The following is a 17,921-nucleotide window of genomic DNA, read 5'->3' as shown; positions in this document are numbered from 1 at the left end:
TGAAACCAAGATTGAACGCTTTGGCCTGAATACCAAGCGTCCTGTCTGGAGGAAACCTGGCACCATCCCTACGGTGAAGCATGGTGGTGGCAGCATCCCTACGGTGAAGCATGGTGGTGGCAGCATCATGCTGTGTGGATATTTTTCAGCGGCAGGGACTGGGAGACTAGTCAGGATCAAGGGAAAGATGAATGGAGCAAAGTACATGGAGCAGAGAGATCCTTGATGAAAACCTGCTCCAGAGCGCTCAGGACCTCAGACTGGGGCGATAGGACAACCAACTTAAGCACACAGCCAAGACAATGCAGGAGCAGCTTTGGGACAAGTCTCTAAATATCCTTGAGTGGCCCAGCCGGACTTGAACCCGATCTAACATCTCTAGAGAGACCTGAAATAACTGTGCATCGACGCTCCCCATCCAACCTGACAGAGCTTGAGGGGATCTGCAGAGAAGAATGGGAGAAACTCCCTAAATACAGGTGTGCCGAGGTTGTAGCATCAAACCCAATAATATTTAAGGCTGTAATCACTGCCAAAGGTGTTTCAACAAAGTACTGACTAAAGGGTCTGAATACTTATGTAAATGTAATATTTCAGTTTTTCTTTTGTTTTTATACACTTCCAAAAATGCTGAAGTTGAACGGAGCAGAACACAGATTTTTGTTGTTCACTATAAATAATGGAAAAACTATAATGTATTGTATTGAATGGTATGGTATGGTATGGTAGTGTATTGTATTGTATTGAATTGAATGGTATGGTAGTGTATTGTATTGTATTGTATTGAATTGAATGGTATGGTAGTGTATTGTATTGTATTGAATGGTATGGTAGTGTATTGTATTGTATTGTATTGTATTGAATGGTATGGTATGGTATTGTATTGTATTGTATTGTATTGTATTGAATTGGATGGTATGGTATGGTAGTGTATTGTATTGTATTGTATTGAATGGTATGGTATTGTATTGTATTGAATGGTATGGTAGTGTATTGTATTGTATTGTATTGAATGGTATGGTAGTGTATTGTATTGTATTGTATTGAATGGTATGGTATGGTAGTGTATTGTATTGTATTATATTGAATGGTATGGTATTGTATTGTATTGAATTTAATTGAATGGTATGGTAGTGTATTGTATTGAATTGAATGGTATGGTATTGTATTGAATTATATTGAATGGTATGGTAGTGTATTGTATTGTATTGAATGGTATGGTATGGTAGTGTATTGTATTGTATTGTATTGAATGGTATGGTAGTGTATTGTATTGTATTGTATTGTATTGTATTGAATGGTATGGTAGTGTATTGTATTGTATTGTATTGTATTGTATTGTATTGTATTGTATTGAATTGAATGGTATTGTATTGTATTGTATTGAATGGTATGGTATGGTAGTGTATTGTATTGTATTGTATTGTATTGTATTGTATTGAATGGTATGGTATTGTAGTGTATTGTATTGTATTGAATTGAATGGTATGGTAGTGTATTGTATTGTATTGTATTGAATTGAATGGTATGGTATAGTAGTGTATTGTATTGTATTGTATTGAATTGAATGGTATGGTATGGTATTGTATTGAATTGTATTGAATGGTATGGTATAGTAGTGTATTGTATTGTATTGGATTGAATGGTATGGTATAGTAGTGTATTGTATTGTATTGTATTGTATTGTATTGTATTGTATTGAATGGTATGGTATGGTATGGTAGTGTATTGTATTGTATTGAATTGTATTGAATGGTATGGTATAGTAGTGTATTGTATTGTGTTGAATTGTATTGAATGGTATGGTATAGTAGTGTATTGTATTGTATTGTATTGAATTGTATTGAATGGTATGGTATAGTAGTGTATTGTATTGTATTGTATTGAATTGAATTGAATGGTATGGTATGGTAGTGTATTGTATTGAATTGAATGGTATGGTATAGTAGTGTATTGTATTGTATTGTATTGTATTGAATGGTATGGTATGGTATAGTAGTGTATTGTATTGTATTGTATTGTATTGAATGGTATGGTATGGTATTGTATTGTATTGTATTGTATTGTATTGAATGGTATGGTATGGTATTGTATTGTATTATATTGAATTGTATTGAATGGTATGGTATGGTATTGTATTGAATTGAATGGTATGGTAGTGTATTGTATTGTATTGAATTGAATGGTATTGTATTGTATTGTATTGTATTGTATTGTATTGAATGGTATGGTAGTGTATTGTATTGTATTGAATTGTATTGAATGGTATGGTAGTGTATTGTATTGTATTGTATTGTATTGTATTGTATTGAATTGAATGGTATGGTAGTGTATTGTATTGTATTGTATTGAATTGAATGGTATTGTATTGAATTGAATGGTATGGTATGGTATGGTATGGTAGTGTATTGTATTGTATTGAATGGTATGGTATGGTATGGTAGTGTATTGTATTGTATTGTATTGTATTGTATTGAATGGTATGGTAGTGTATTGTATTGTATTGTATTGTATTGTATTGTATTGAATTGAATTGAATGGTATTGTATTGAATTGAATGGTATGGTATGGTATGGTAGTGTATTGTATTGTATTGTATTGAATTGAATGGTATGGTATGGTAGTGTATGGTATTCTATTGTATGGTATTGTATTGTATTGTATTGTATTGTATTGTATTGTACTGCAAATAAGTCAGCCAGAGTTGACATGGGCCATCATTCTAACAAAGAGATGCCTCTCTGGCCACCAGTGCACATTTCCAAACTATGTTTGCATACAATGACAATAAATTCTGAAAACTATACTGGTGTTCTTTTGTCATTTCATCCATTATTACATGTTTTATTAAATTATGGTCTTAGCACAAAATATTACTATTTTAATAGTAGTAGCCATAATTTAAAAATGGCACCATACAGGGTTCTATATCACAGAGCAACCATAATGAGTGCGTGGGTAGGCTGGCCTACTATCGCCCATCTACCCAGCCGGTAGCACAGTGTAACAGCGACAAAGAGAGAGAGAGAGAGGGGGGAGGAAAGCATCACAAGGACCCACAGTGCTGTCTGTCACATATCCAGTGCTATTGAGTGTCACTGAGTGTGTGTGTGTGTGTGTGTGTGTGTGTGTGTGTGTGTGTGTGTGTGTGTGTGTGTGTGTGTGTGTGTGTGTGTGTGTGTGTGTGTGTGTGTGTGTGTGTGTGTGTGTGTGTGTGTGTGTGTGTGTGTGTGTGTGTGTGTGTGTGTGTGTGTGCGCGTGCGCGTGCGTGTGTGTGTGTGTGTGGTTTGGTTTTACTATCCTTGTAGGAACCAGAAGTACTCACAAGGATAGTAAAACAAGGAAAAATATTTTTTTTTAGGTTTAGTCGTTAGGTTTATGGCTAGGGTTATAATTAGGGTTAGGGGAAGAATTAGGGTTAGTGTTAGGTTTATGGCTAGGGTTAGAATTAGGGTTAGTGTTAGGTTTATGGCTAGGGTTAGAATTAGGGTTAGGGGAAGAATTAGGGTTAGTGTTAGGTTTAGGGTTTGGGGTTAGGTCAAAGGTTAGGGTTACTGTTAGGGGTTAGGGACAATAGGATTTTGAAGCAACCAGCCATATTGGTACTCCCCAGTAGGAGCAGTTCTCCATTGGAATGAATGGAATTCTACAGTATATCAATTAAATGCTAACATGTATTTAAGTATTTTTGTTGTTGTAGTGGAGACAGTAACATTACGGTAGCATGCTAGTAGATACCCATAGACTTCCAGTCATTGCGGTATTGCTAGTTAGCGTTGGCTCATGAAACTACCTCTAATTTCCTTCATACTGGATACAGATATAAAAAAATAAACTATCCACTACTTCATCTGACTCTGGGGAAGTAGATAAAGGGCCGCTTTGCCAAAATCCCAAAGTATCCCTTAATAAAGTATACCTTATTTTTTTTTAAATTATGTTTAGCTCACATAATATAAGGTAAAAGTATGCATTAAGGAATCTGTAATAAAAATAAATGTGGCAAAAACGAATGTAGACATTAATAAATGCATTTCTATAGCTTCCAAAATATATTTTACAACGGTGGGGGAGTACCAAGATGGAGGAGGCATGGTGGCTTCAACACAGCGCCCCCTATCAGTCATCTAGTGCATATATAAATAAATAAATAATGTTTTGTCACATATACCGGATAGGTGCAGTGAAATCATTGGTTCAAGACCAGTGGCAGTGACCCATTGCCAATTTGACACTGATGATTATAACACGACAATGACACAACACTTCAAAAAAGTATGCTGTTGATACACTTACACTGAGGTTTAGACGAACATACTGTAAACAACAAAGAACATATAAGCAGTGTGTAGTTCTATAGTAGCAGGTCAAATCAGATAGGATGTTTTATCCTGAATTGACACTGCGGGCGGCAATGCATTACACAATAAAGCAAGGCCAACAGTATGTGGAGCAAACGGGAGCATGTAGCCTACACACCAAACTAGACTGTACAACAAGGCTCCAGAAATATGACTTATCAATAATTAACATGCTAATTACACACACACACACACACACACATACCTGGTCGCAATGCATCCCGGGGGAATGAACAAGTAGCCTACACTCACTCACTACACAGGCGAAGCAAGAGGCCGCGAGGGAGAGCAGTTGAACTTCGGGATCAGAATTGTAACCTTTCGAAGTGCCCGGGTTTATTTATGTTCCAATATGATGATGTAGAGAGACAAGATGTTTCATACATGATACAGACAGACAGACATACCTAAATAAATAATAGTGATTTAAATAAGGTAGAATTACTAAGTATAACATTACCCTAATAGAACCACCAAAAAAACGTTTTTATTCCCTACTAGCTATATTCCTAGACACAACCATTTTGAAACACCGACGACCCGTAGTAAAAGCCTGTCAAGCTGAGCATCCCCGCCTACCCCATCACCTATTCTTGCACATAATCTTTTATCTCCTAGCAAACGGTATATCCACAGGGTGCATCAGATTGTTTACAGACATGTTGATCTGCAACGCAACGGCGGCGTTTCTTTGACTACATGATTGTATAATAAAATAAGCTATTCGTGGTGAAAAACCGTGTAATTTCGTTGCCGCTAGCTAGCTGGTTACCTAGCCACCAAGTACAGTGGCACAGTCAGTGTGTGTTATCGAGACAAGATAGGAGACATGGCTGTCTCGTATTGTTATAGGCAAGCCAGCCACAAAACATCCCCATCGCTAGAATTGACACCAAAAATGCACTCTACCTTATGCGCGTCTTAACCGGTGTTTATTTGTACATTTCTCGGTGTATCGGTCTTGTTTGTTTGTGGTTTGATTCTCGTGTTTGCATCTATTCGTCTCGTCTCTCTTCCCTCCCGGAGTCGTGCCTTGGTCGGGTGACAGCTCTCTGGGTAGGGATGGCAGCACCCCGCCCTTAGCAACCAATCAGATGCGGGTCCTCTGGATACGGAGGAAAAGGACGCTAGGGATTGGCCGATTGTCCTGTCTGTCACTGTGTGTGCACCTCGGGCTGTCTGTAGGGCACCTGCCAAGGAAAGATGCCTGGCTGGGCGCCGCAGTTGCGAACTGAAACCATACGACCGTTTGATTTACACAAATACATGTTGTAGGTCTACACCCTACCTGTCTTCAAATGTGTAGGTAGGGTGTAGACCTACAACATTTAAAGATTGTTGTTGTATTGTTTGCCTCTACGTGACCTCAAAATTGTATTGGCCCTATCCACAAAATGCATGGGGATGGGAGAAGTGTGCAACTTCAGCCTGCGATTCGGGCCTTTCCTGCATGTAGGTATTCCTGCATCTGCAGGAAACCCTCTTTATTGACCATGTTCTGTGTTTGCAAACATTGCCGCACGATGGCGATGCGCGCATGTTGGTGACAGAACAAGGGGGAGTTCTTATAGAACGCCAGAAACAACAAAAAAAGTATCTATTTACATGTTGATAATGGGTGCGTTTCACACTACTTTTGGATTATAATTGGATTTCAAGGCTTGTATGAATGTCCTGCATAATCAAATGTTTGTGTCATCATTACAAATCAACTGAATTATATATATATATTTTAAAAACACTTCAACTTCAACCAGTAAAATGGCTCTTTAGCTAGCTTTTGTTTCAGCATTAGCATTATAGATAACAACTGCTACATCCTAAATAGTTATTTTAATATCATACATTTAGCAAATTTGTAACATGTATGAATTGCAATTCTTAACATATTGTAACAACTACAATTCAAAGTAAACATATCATAAGAATTGTAATTCGTATCATGTTATACGAAATGAATGATGGACATCCACAGATTAATACATACCATACGAATCGTGACATATCGTACTAATTGGAGTGTCTCGGACTTACATGTACTATGTTATGGGTAGATGTAACAGGAGGGCACTGATAGCTGTCAATGTAGCTAGCTAGCTAGCATGCTAACCTTCGCTACCTAATGTTATCTCTTGTTGCTACACTGTATTCAAAAGATTAGCCAACTGGCTAGGATAGGTCTGGTTCCAGAGCTGGATTTGTCATAAACATTTATGCAAAACTTCGCCACAGATGGATAGGGATAGGAGAAACCAGTATCTTTCACTTTGACATCTATTGTGTCATCTCCAAAGTTTTGTTATGTTCAATCAAACCTAGTTAGAAATAGAAAGGACAAGACGAAGCTCCGGTACTATGGATAAGACGAAGCTCCGGTACTATGGATAAGACGAAGCTCCGGTACTATGGATAAGACAAAGATCCGGTACTATGGATAAGACAAAGATCCGGTACTATGGATAAGACGAAGCTCCGGTACTATGGATAAGACGAAGCTCCGGTACTATGGATAAGACGAAGCTCCGGTACTATGGATAAGACGAAGCTCCGGTACTATGGATAAGACGAAGCTCCGGTACTATAGATAAGACAAAGCTCCGGTACTATGGATAAGACGAAGCTCCGGTACTATGGATAAGACGAAGCTCCGGTACTATGGATAAGACGAAGCTCCGGTACTATGGATAAGACGAAGCTCCGGTACTATGGATAAGACGAAGCTCCGGTACTATGAATAAGACGAAGCTCCGGTACTATGGATAAGACGAAGCTCCGGTACTATGGATAAGACGATGCTCCGGTACTATGGATAAGATGATGCTCAGGTACTATGGATAAGAAGATGCTCCAGTACTATGGGATGAAGTACTATGGATAAAGCTCGGTACTATGGATAAGACGATGCTCGGTACTATGGATAAGACGAAGCTCGGTACTATGGATAAGATGAAGCTCGGTACTATGGATAAGGCGATGCTCGGTACTATGGATAAGATAAGAAGCTCGGTACTATGGATAAGATGAAGCTCGGTACTATGGATAAGACGATGCTCCGGTACTATGGATAAGACGATGCTCCGGTACTATGGATAAGACGAAGCTCCGGTACTATGGATAAGACGAAGCTCCGGTACTATGGATAAGACGAAGCTCCGGTACTATGGATAAGACGAAGCTCCGGTACTATGGATAAGATGAAGCTCCGGTACTATGGATAAGACGATGCTCTGGTACTATAGATAAGACAAAGATCCGATACTATGGATAAGATGAAGCTCCGGTACTATAGATAAGACGAAGCTCTGATACTATGGATAAGACGAAGCTCCGGTACTATGGATAAGACGAAGCACCCGTAAAGTATGGATAAGACGATGCTCCAGTACTATGGATAAGAAGAAGCTCCGGTACTATGGATAAGATGAAGCTCCGGTACTATAGATAAGACGAAGATCCGGTACCATGGATAACAAGAAGCTCCGGTACTATGGATAAGACGAAGCTCCGGTACTATGAATAAGACGAAGCTCCGGTACTATGGATAAGATGAAGCTCCGGTACTATAGATAAGACGAAGCTCTGGTACTACGGATAAGACGAAGCTCCAGTAGTATGGATAAGACGATGCTCCAGTACTATGGATAAGACAATGCTCCTGTACTATGGATAAGACGAAGCTCCAGTACTATGGATAAGACAATGCTCCAGTACTATGGATAAGATGATGCTCCGGTACTATGGATAAGACAATGCTCCAGTACTATGGATAAGATGATGCTCCGGTACTATGGATAAGACAATGCTCCAGTACTATGGATAAGATGATGCTCAGGTACTATGGATAAGATGATGCTCCAGTACTATGGATAAGACGAAGCTCCAGTACTATGGATAAGATGATGCTCCAGTACTATGGATAAGACAATGCTCCAGTACTATGGATAAGATGATGCTCCGGTACTATGGATAAGACAATGCTCCAGTACTATGGATAAGACGATGCTCCTGTACTATGGATAAGATGATGCTCCAGTACTATGGATAAGATGATGCTCCGGTACTATGGATAAGACAATGCTCCAGTACTATGGATAAGACGATGCTCCTGTACTATGGATAAGATGATGCTCCAGTACTATGGATAAGATGATGCTCCAGTACTATGGATAAGATGATGCTCCAGTACTATGGATAAGACGATGCTCCTGTACTATGGATAAGATGATGCTCCAGTACTATGGATAAGACGATGCTCCTGTACTATGGATAAGACGATGCTCCAGTACTATGGATAAGACGATGCTCCTGTACTATGGATAAGACGATGCTCCTGTACTATGGATAAGACGATGCTCCAGTACTATGGATAAGACGATGCTCCAGTACTATGGATAAGACGATGCTCCAGTACTATGGATAGCCTAAAAGCCCATTTATGCTTGATTTGACAATGTGGTCAGAGGCTTCCTATGGAGGGTGTGATGCAATTTCGGGAGGCATGCAGAAGTTCTGTACAGCATGGCTGTGCGCCTCCGTATAGCTCGACATTGACATGATTGGTTGACGGTAGGTGGGGGCGGGAGGTACTGTATAAACACAAATACACTTCCTTGACAACTTCCTTCACAACAGCTCTACTCTGCTCCAGGAAGCCAAAAAGTACGTTTTCTCTGACTTCTCCAGAGGCCGCATGGCTGTATATGCTGAAAGACCATTACAGATGTCAGATTGACCATGTAGAGTCTTTAAGAGCCTATTTATGCTTGAACCGAAAATGTGGTCGGTAGGTGTGACGCAACTGCAGAACCTCCAGAGGCACGCATAGGCCAAATTGAGCTCCTTACCGCATTTCTGTGCGCCTCTCAAATGTTATAACAATGCGGAGGGCTCCGTTTGCTCTGCATTGACATGATTGGTTGACGGTAGGTGGGGGCGGGAGTTCTTGTATGAACACAAATTCACTTCCTGACAACTTCCTTGACAGCAGCTCTGTGCTGCTCCAGAGCGCAAGAAGTATGAATGACCCTGACTTTAGCAGATGCTGTATCGCCATGAATGCTACAGGGCCAATGTCGCCTTCGGAATGACCATGCACCGCCTTTAACTATTGAACGGTTTGGACGAGTGATGCGTTTTTTTCTACGTTGTAATGAACACGGTGCAACCTCTGGTAGGCTGCTAGCAGGAGATTCGGCTGCGTTGCGAGCCCATGGTCATGCCATGGTTCTTGAAAAATAAAAGGAGAGCCGCAAACTCTAGGTCCAGGAGCTCAGATGCAATAATTTAATAACCTAACAATCAACGTTTCAACAGACAAGCTGTCTTCATCAGGGTATAATTAAGCTATAAGGCACGAATGGGTGTGGTATGTGGCCAATATACCACGGCTAAGGGCTGTTCTTTCACGACGCAACGCGGAGTGCCTGGATACAGCGTTTAGCCATGGTATATTGGCCATATACCACAAACCCCAAGGTGCCTTATTGTTATTATAAACTGGTTACCAACGTAATTAGAGCAGTAAAAATACATGTTTTGTCAAACCTGTGGTATATGGTCTGATGTACCACAGCTTTCAGCATTCAGTGCACAAACCACCCAGTTTATAATTACCAACACTGCAGGTCACTAGTTTATATTGTTTCAAAGGACATGTCTGTAATCATGGCTGGGTCTGGCTTGATTTTTTTTATTTAACCTTTATTCAGTTAACTTTCTAGGAAAGTCACTTAACAAATTCTTATTTACAATGGTGGCCTACACCGGGCAAACCTGGACGACGCTGGGCCAATTGTGCACTGCACTATGGGACTACCAATCACAGCCGCTTGTGCTTTTTTTGTTGTTGCATTGAACCTTTATTTAACTAGGCAAGTCAGTGAAGAACACATTGTTATTTACAATGACTGCCTACCGGGGAACAGTGGGTCAGCTGCCTTGTTCGGGGGCAGAACGACAGATTTTTACCTTGTCAGTTCAGGGATTCAATCAGGCAACCTTTCGGTTACTGGCCCAACGCTCTAACCACTAGGCTACCTACCGTCCCTACACGCTAACCACTAGGCCACCTACCGTCCCTACACGCTAACCACTAGGCCACCTACCGTCCCTACACTCTAACCACTAGGCTACCTACCGTCCCTACACGCTAACCACTAGGCCACCTACCGTCCCTACACTCTAACCACTAGGCCACCTACCGTCCCTACACTCTAACCACTAGGCCACCTACCGTCCCAACGCTCTAACCACTAGGCCACCTACCGTCCCAACGCTCTAACCACTAGGCCACCTACCGTCCCTACACTCTAACCACTAGGCCACCTACCGTCCCTACACTCTAACCACTAGGCCACCTACCGTCCCAACGCTCTAACCACTAGGCCACCTACCGTCCCAACGCTCTAACCACTAGGCCACCTACCGTCCCAACACTCTAACCACTAGGCCACCTACCGTCCCTACACTCTAACCACTAGGCCACCTACCGTCCCAACGCTCTAACCACTAGGCCACCTACCGTCCCTACACGCTAACCACTAGGCTACCTGGTCCCTACACTCTAACCCAGGTACTGTCCCTCCCTACACTCTAACCACTAGGCCACCTACCGTCCCTACACGCTAACCACTAGGCCACCTACCGTCCCCTACACTCTAACCACTAGGCTACCTACCGTCCCTACACGCTAACCACTAGGCTACCTACCGTCCCTACACTCTAACCACTAGGCTACCTACCGTCCCTACACTCTAACCACTAGGCCACCTACCGTCCCTACACTCTAACCACTAGGCTACCTACCGTCCCTACACGCTAACCACTAGGCTACCTACCGTCCCTACACTCTAACCACTAGGCCACCTACCGTCCCTACACTCTAACCACTAGGCTACCTACCGTCCCTACACTCTAACCACTAGGCTACCTACCGTCCCTACACTCTAACCACTAGGCTACCTACCGTCCCTACACTCTAACCACTAGGCCACCTACCGTACGCTCTAACCACCTACACTCTAACCACTAGGCTACCTACACGTCCCTACACTCTAACCACTAGGCCACCTACCGTCCCTACACTCTAACCACTAGGCTACCTACCGTCCCTACACTCTAACCACTAGGCTACCTACCATAACCACTAGGCCACCGCTCTAACCACTAGGCCACCTACCGTCCCTACACTCTAACCACTAGGCCACCTACAGTCCCTACACTCTAACCACTAGGCCACCTACCGTCCCTACACTCTAACCACTAGGCCACCTACCGTCCCTACACTCTAACCACTAGGCCACCTACCGTCCCTACACTCTAACCACTAGACCACCTACCGTCCCTACACTCTAACCACTAGACCACCTACCGTCCCTACACGCTAACCACTAGGCCACCTACCGTCCCTACACGCTAACCACTAGGCCACCTACTGTCCCTACACTCTAACCACTAGGCCACCTACCGTCCCTACACTCTAACCACTAGGCCACCTACCGTCCCTACACGCTAACCACTAGGCTACCTACCGTCCCTACACTCTAACCACTAGGCCACCTACTGTCCCTACACGCTAACCACTAGGCCACCTACCGTCCCTACACGCTAACCACTAGGCCACCTACCGTCCCTACACGCTAACCACTAGGCCACCTACTGTCCCTACACTCTAACCACTAGGCCACCTACCGTCCCTACACTCTAACCACTAGGCCACCTACTGTCCCTACACTCTAACCACTAGGCCACCTACCGTCCCTACACGCTAACCACTAGGCCACCTACCGTCCCTACACTCTAACCACTAGGCCACCTACCGTCCCTACACGCTAACCACTAGGCTACCTACCGTCCCTACACGCTAACCACTAGGCCACCTACCGTCCCTACGTAACCCTACACTCTAACCACTAGGCCACCTACCGTCCCTACACTCTAACCACTAGGCTACCTACCGTCCCTACACTCTAACCACTAGACCACCTACCGTCCCTACACTCTAACCACTAGGCCACCTACCTACACGCTAACCACTAGGCTACCTACCGTCCCTACACTCTAACCACTAGACCACCTACCGTCCCTACACGCTAATCACTAGGCCACCTACCGTCCCTACACTCTAACCACTAGGCTACCTACCGTCCCTACACGCTAACCACTAGGCCACCTACCGTCCCTACACGCTAACCACTAGGCTACCTACCGTCCCTACACTCTAACCACTAGGCCACCTACCGTCCCTACACTCTAACCACTAGACCACCTACCGTCCCTACACGCTAACCACTAGGCCACCTACCGTCCCTACACTCTAACCACTAGGCCACCTACTGTCCCTACACTCTAACCACTAGGCCACCTACCGTCCCTACACTCTAACCACTAGGCCACCTACTGTCCCTACACTCTAACCACTAGGCCACCTACCGTCCCTACACTCTAACCACTAGGCCACCTACTGTCCCTACACTCTAACCACTAGGCCACCTACCGTCCCTACACTCTAACCACTAGGCCACCTACCGTCCCTACACGCTAACCACTAGGCCACCTACTGTCCCTACGCTCTAACCACTAGGCCACCTACCGTCCCTACACTCTAACCACTAGGCCACCTACTGTCCCTACACTCTAACCACTAGGCCACCTACTGTCCCTACACTCTAACCACTAGGCCACCTACCGTCCCTACACTCTAACCACTAGGCCACCTACTGTCCCTACACTCTAACCACTAGGCCACCTACCGTCCCTACACTCTAACCACTAGGCCACCTACTGTCCCTACACTCTAACCACTAGGCCACCTACCGTCCCTACACTCTAACCACTAGGCCACCTACCGTCCCTACACGCTAACCACTAGGCCACCTACTGTCCCTACACTCTAACCACTAGGCCACCTACCGTCCCTACACTCTAACCACTAGGCCACCTACTGTCCCTACACTCTAACCACTAGGCCACCTACCGTCCCTACACGCTAACCACTAGGCCACCTACCGTCCCTACACTCTAACCACTAGGCCACCTACCGTCCCTACACGCTAACCACTAGGCTACCTACCGTCCCTACACGCTAACCACTAGGCCACCTACCGTCCCTACACTCTAACCACTAGGCCACCTACCGTCCCTACACTCTAACCACTAGGCCACCTACCGTCCCTACACTCTAACCACTAGACCACCTACCGTCCCTACACTCTAACCACTAGACCACCTACCGTCCCTACACTCTAACCACTAGGCCACCTACCGTCCCTACACGCTAACCACTAGGCCACCTACCGTCCCTACACTCTAACCACTAGGCTACCTACCGTCCCTACACTCTAACCACTAGGCCACCTACCGTCCCTACACTCTAACCACTAGGCTACCTACCGTCCCTACACTCTAACCACTAGGCCACCTACCGTCCCTACACTCTAACCACTAGACCACCTACCGTCCCTACACGCTAACCACTAGGCCACCTACCGTCCCTACACTCTAACCACTAGGCTACCTACCGTCCCTACACTCTAACCACTAGGCCACCTACCGTCCCTACACTCTAACCACTAGGCCACCTACCGTCCCTACACTCTAACCACTAGGCCACCTACCGTCCCTACACTCTAACCACTAGGCCACCTACCGTCCCTACACTCTAACCACTAGGCCACCTACTGTCCCTACACTCTAACCACTAGGCCACCTACCGTCCCTACACTCTAACCACTAGGCCACCTACCGTCCCTACACTCTAACCACTAGGCCACCTACCGTCCCTACACGCTAACCACTAGGCTACCTACCGTCCCTACACGCTAACCACTAGGCCACCTACCGTCCCTACACTCTAACCACTAGGCCACCTACCGTCCCTACACTCTAACCACTAGGCCACCTACCGTCCCTACACTCTAACCACTAGGCCACCTACCGTCCCTACACGCTAACCACTAGGCCACCTACCGTCCCTACACTCTAACCACTAGGCCACCTACCGTCCCTACACTCTAACCACTAGGTCACCTACCGTCCCTACACTCTAACCACTAGACCACCTACCGTCCCTACACGCTAATCACTAGGCCACCTACCGTCCCTACACTCTAACCACTAGGCCACCTACCGTCCCTACACGCTAACCACTAGGCCACCTACCGTCCCTACACTCTAACCACTAGGCCACCTACCGTCCCTACACTCTAACCACTAGGCTACCTACCGTCCCTACACGCTAACCACTAGGCTACCTACCGTCCCTACACTCTAACCACTAGGCTACCTACCGTCCCTACACTCTAACCACTATGCTACCTGTCTCTAACCACTAGGCTACCTACCGTCCCTACACGCTAACCACTAGGCTACCTACCGTCCCTACACTCTAACCACTAGGCTACCTGTCTCTAACCACGAGGCTACCTACCGTCCCTACACTCTAACCACTAGGCTACCTGTCTCTAACCACTAGGCTACCTACCGTCCCTACACTCTAACCACTAGGCTACCTACCGTCCCTACACGGTAACCACTAGGCTACCTACCGTCCCTACACGCTAACCACTAGGCTACCTGTCTATAACCACAAGGCTACCTACCTCTAACCACTAGGATACCTACCGTCCCTACACTCTAACCACTAGGCTACCTGTCTCTAACCACTAGGCTACCTACCGTCCCTACACGCTAACCACTAGGCTACCTACCGTCCCTACACTTTAACCACTAGGCTACCTGTCTCTAACCACTAGGCTACCTACCGTCCCTACACGCTAACCACTAGGCTACCTGTCTCTAACCACTAGGCTACCTGTCTCTAACCACTAGGCTACCTACCTCTAACCACTAGGATACCTACCGTCCCTACACTCTAACCACTAGGCTACCTGTCTCTAACCACTAGGCTACCTACCGTCCCTACACGCTAACCACTAGGCTACCTACCGTCCCTACACTCTAACCACTAGGCTACCTGTCTCTAACCACGAGGCTACCTACCGTCCCTACACTCTAACCACTAGGCTACCTACCGTCCCTACACGCTAACCACTAGGCTACCTGTCTCTAACCACTAGGCTACCTACCTCTAACCACTAGGATACCTACCGTCCCTACACTCTAACCACTAGGCTACCTACCTCTAACCACTAGGATACCTACTGTCCCTACACTCTAACCACTAGTCTACCTGTCTCTAACCACTAGGCTACCTACCTCTAACCACTAGGATACCTACCGTCCCTACACTATAACCACTAGGCTACCTGTCTCTAACCACTAGGCTACCTACCTCTAACCACTAGGATACCTACCGTCCCTACACTCTAACCACTAGGCTACCTGTCTCTAACCACTAGGCTACCTACCTCTAACCACTAGGATACCTACCGTCCCTACACTCTAACCACTAGGCTACCTGTCTCTAACCACTAGGCTACCTACCGCCTGGATTCAAACCAGGGTGTGTGTAGTAACGTCTCTAACACTGAGATGCAGTGCCTTAGACCTCTGCGCCACTCGGGAGCCCTTGGTTAATTTACACATATAAACAAAACATATAAAAAACATGAATGGATAGCATATGATCTTAGATACAATGTGGATACATAAGCCTATAAGCATTTACAATGAATAGAAAAATCACAATAATCACAAGAATGGTTTCAGATCAAAGTCTACATTGAGACCGAAGGGAGCAAGGGTCTTTAAATGAAAGATCCAGGCAGCGTGTTGTTTTAATAATAAATTGTCGAGGTCACCCCCTCTCCTAGGGAGGGTGACGTGTTCGATGCCGATATAACGTAGGGACGAAATCGATTGGTTTGCTACCAAACATTGGGCCGCAACTGGGTACTTTGAGCAGCTAATGGTGCTACGATGCTCCGAAATTCATACTTTTAATTCATGCTTTGTTTTACCCACATCATTTTTACCACAAGGATAAGTTATAAGATAAATAACTGCCTTAGTGGAGCACGTGATAACACCTTTGATTGGAAAATGTTTTCTTGTTTGGAGGTGTTTGAAGGATCTACATTTGTAAGTGCCATTGCATTGAGCGAGAGCCATTACACTTGTAGTTTCCATCCGGAAGAGCCGCAAATAGACATTGTGCAGTGGTATTTTGGGGTTGTAAATCAGAGTTTAAATCATGTTCTCACAGGGGAAATTAAATGACAGGCTACTTTGCTCCTGATGCCACATATGATATGTTACAACACCCTCAGACACAAAACGAAACACCAACACAAATGTAACAACAGCAGAAAATATAAACGAAAAATATATATATATATAAACGCAACATGCAACAATTTCAACTATTTTATGGAGTTACAATTCATATTAGGAAATCAGCCAATTGAAAAACATGCATTAAGGCCCTAATCTATGGATTTCACATGACTGGGCAGGGGTGCAGCCATGGGTGGGCCTAGAAGGGCACAGGCCCACCCACTTGGGACTCAGGCCCAGCCACTGGGGAGCCAGACCCAGCCAATCAGAATGACTTTTTCTCCAGAAAAGGGCTTAATTACAGACAGAAATACTCGCCAGTTTCATCAGTTGTCTGGGTGGCTGGTCTCAGACAATCCTTCAGGTGAAGGATCCAGATGTAGAGATCCTGAGCTGGCGTGGTTACACGTGGTCTACGGTTGTGAGGCCGGTTGGACTTACTGCCAAATTCTCTAAAACGTTGTTGGAGGCGGCTTATGGTAGAGAAATGAACATTCAATTATCTGGCAACAGCTCTGATGGACATTCTTTCAGTCAGCATGCCAATTGTGCACTTCCTCAAAATTGAGAAATCTGTGGCATTGTGTTGTGTGACAAAAACTGCACATTTAAGAGTGACCTTTTATTATCCCTTATTATCACCTGCGCAATGATGACGCTGTTTAATCAGCTTCTTGATATGCCATACCTGTCAGGTGGATGGATTATCTTGGCAAAGGCAAAATGCTCACTACTTTTTTTATTTAATTAGGCAAGTCAGTTAAAAGCATGACGCAATGCGGAGGGGATACAGCCGTGTGTGGTATATTGGCCATAATATAATGCAAACCCCAGGAGTGTCATTGCTATTATAAACTGGTTACCAACGTAATTACAACAGTAAAAAGTTATGTTTTGTCATACCTGAGGTATATGGTCTGATATACCACAGCTTTCAGCCAATCAGAATTCAGGGCTCGAACCAGGTTTATAATTAAGTAATAAGACCCGAGGAGGTGTGGCCTATGGCCAATATACTACGGCTAAGGGTTGTTTTTATTCACGACGCAACATGGAATTCCTGGACACAGCTCTTAGCCGTGATATATTGGCCATATACCACAAAACTTTGAGGTGCCTTATTGTTATTATAAACTGGTTACCAACGTAATTAGAGCAGTAAAAATACATGTTTTGTAATACCCGTGGTATACGGTCTGATATAGAACAGCTGTCAGCCAATCAGCATTCAGGGCTCGTACCACCCAGTTTATAAATGTAATTATTTTTACTGCTCTAATTACGTTGGTAACCAGTTTATAATAACAATAAGGAACCTCGGGGGAT

This window comes from Oncorhynchus keta, chromosome 6, assembly GCF_023373465.1.
Source record: "Oncorhynchus keta strain PuntledgeMale-10-30-2019 chromosome 6, Oket_V2, whole genome shotgun sequence".
Classification (NCBI taxonomy): Eukaryota; Metazoa; Chordata; class Actinopteri; order Salmoniformes; family Salmonidae; genus Oncorhynchus; species Oncorhynchus keta.
Note: the sequence above shows the minus strand (reverse complement) of the source record.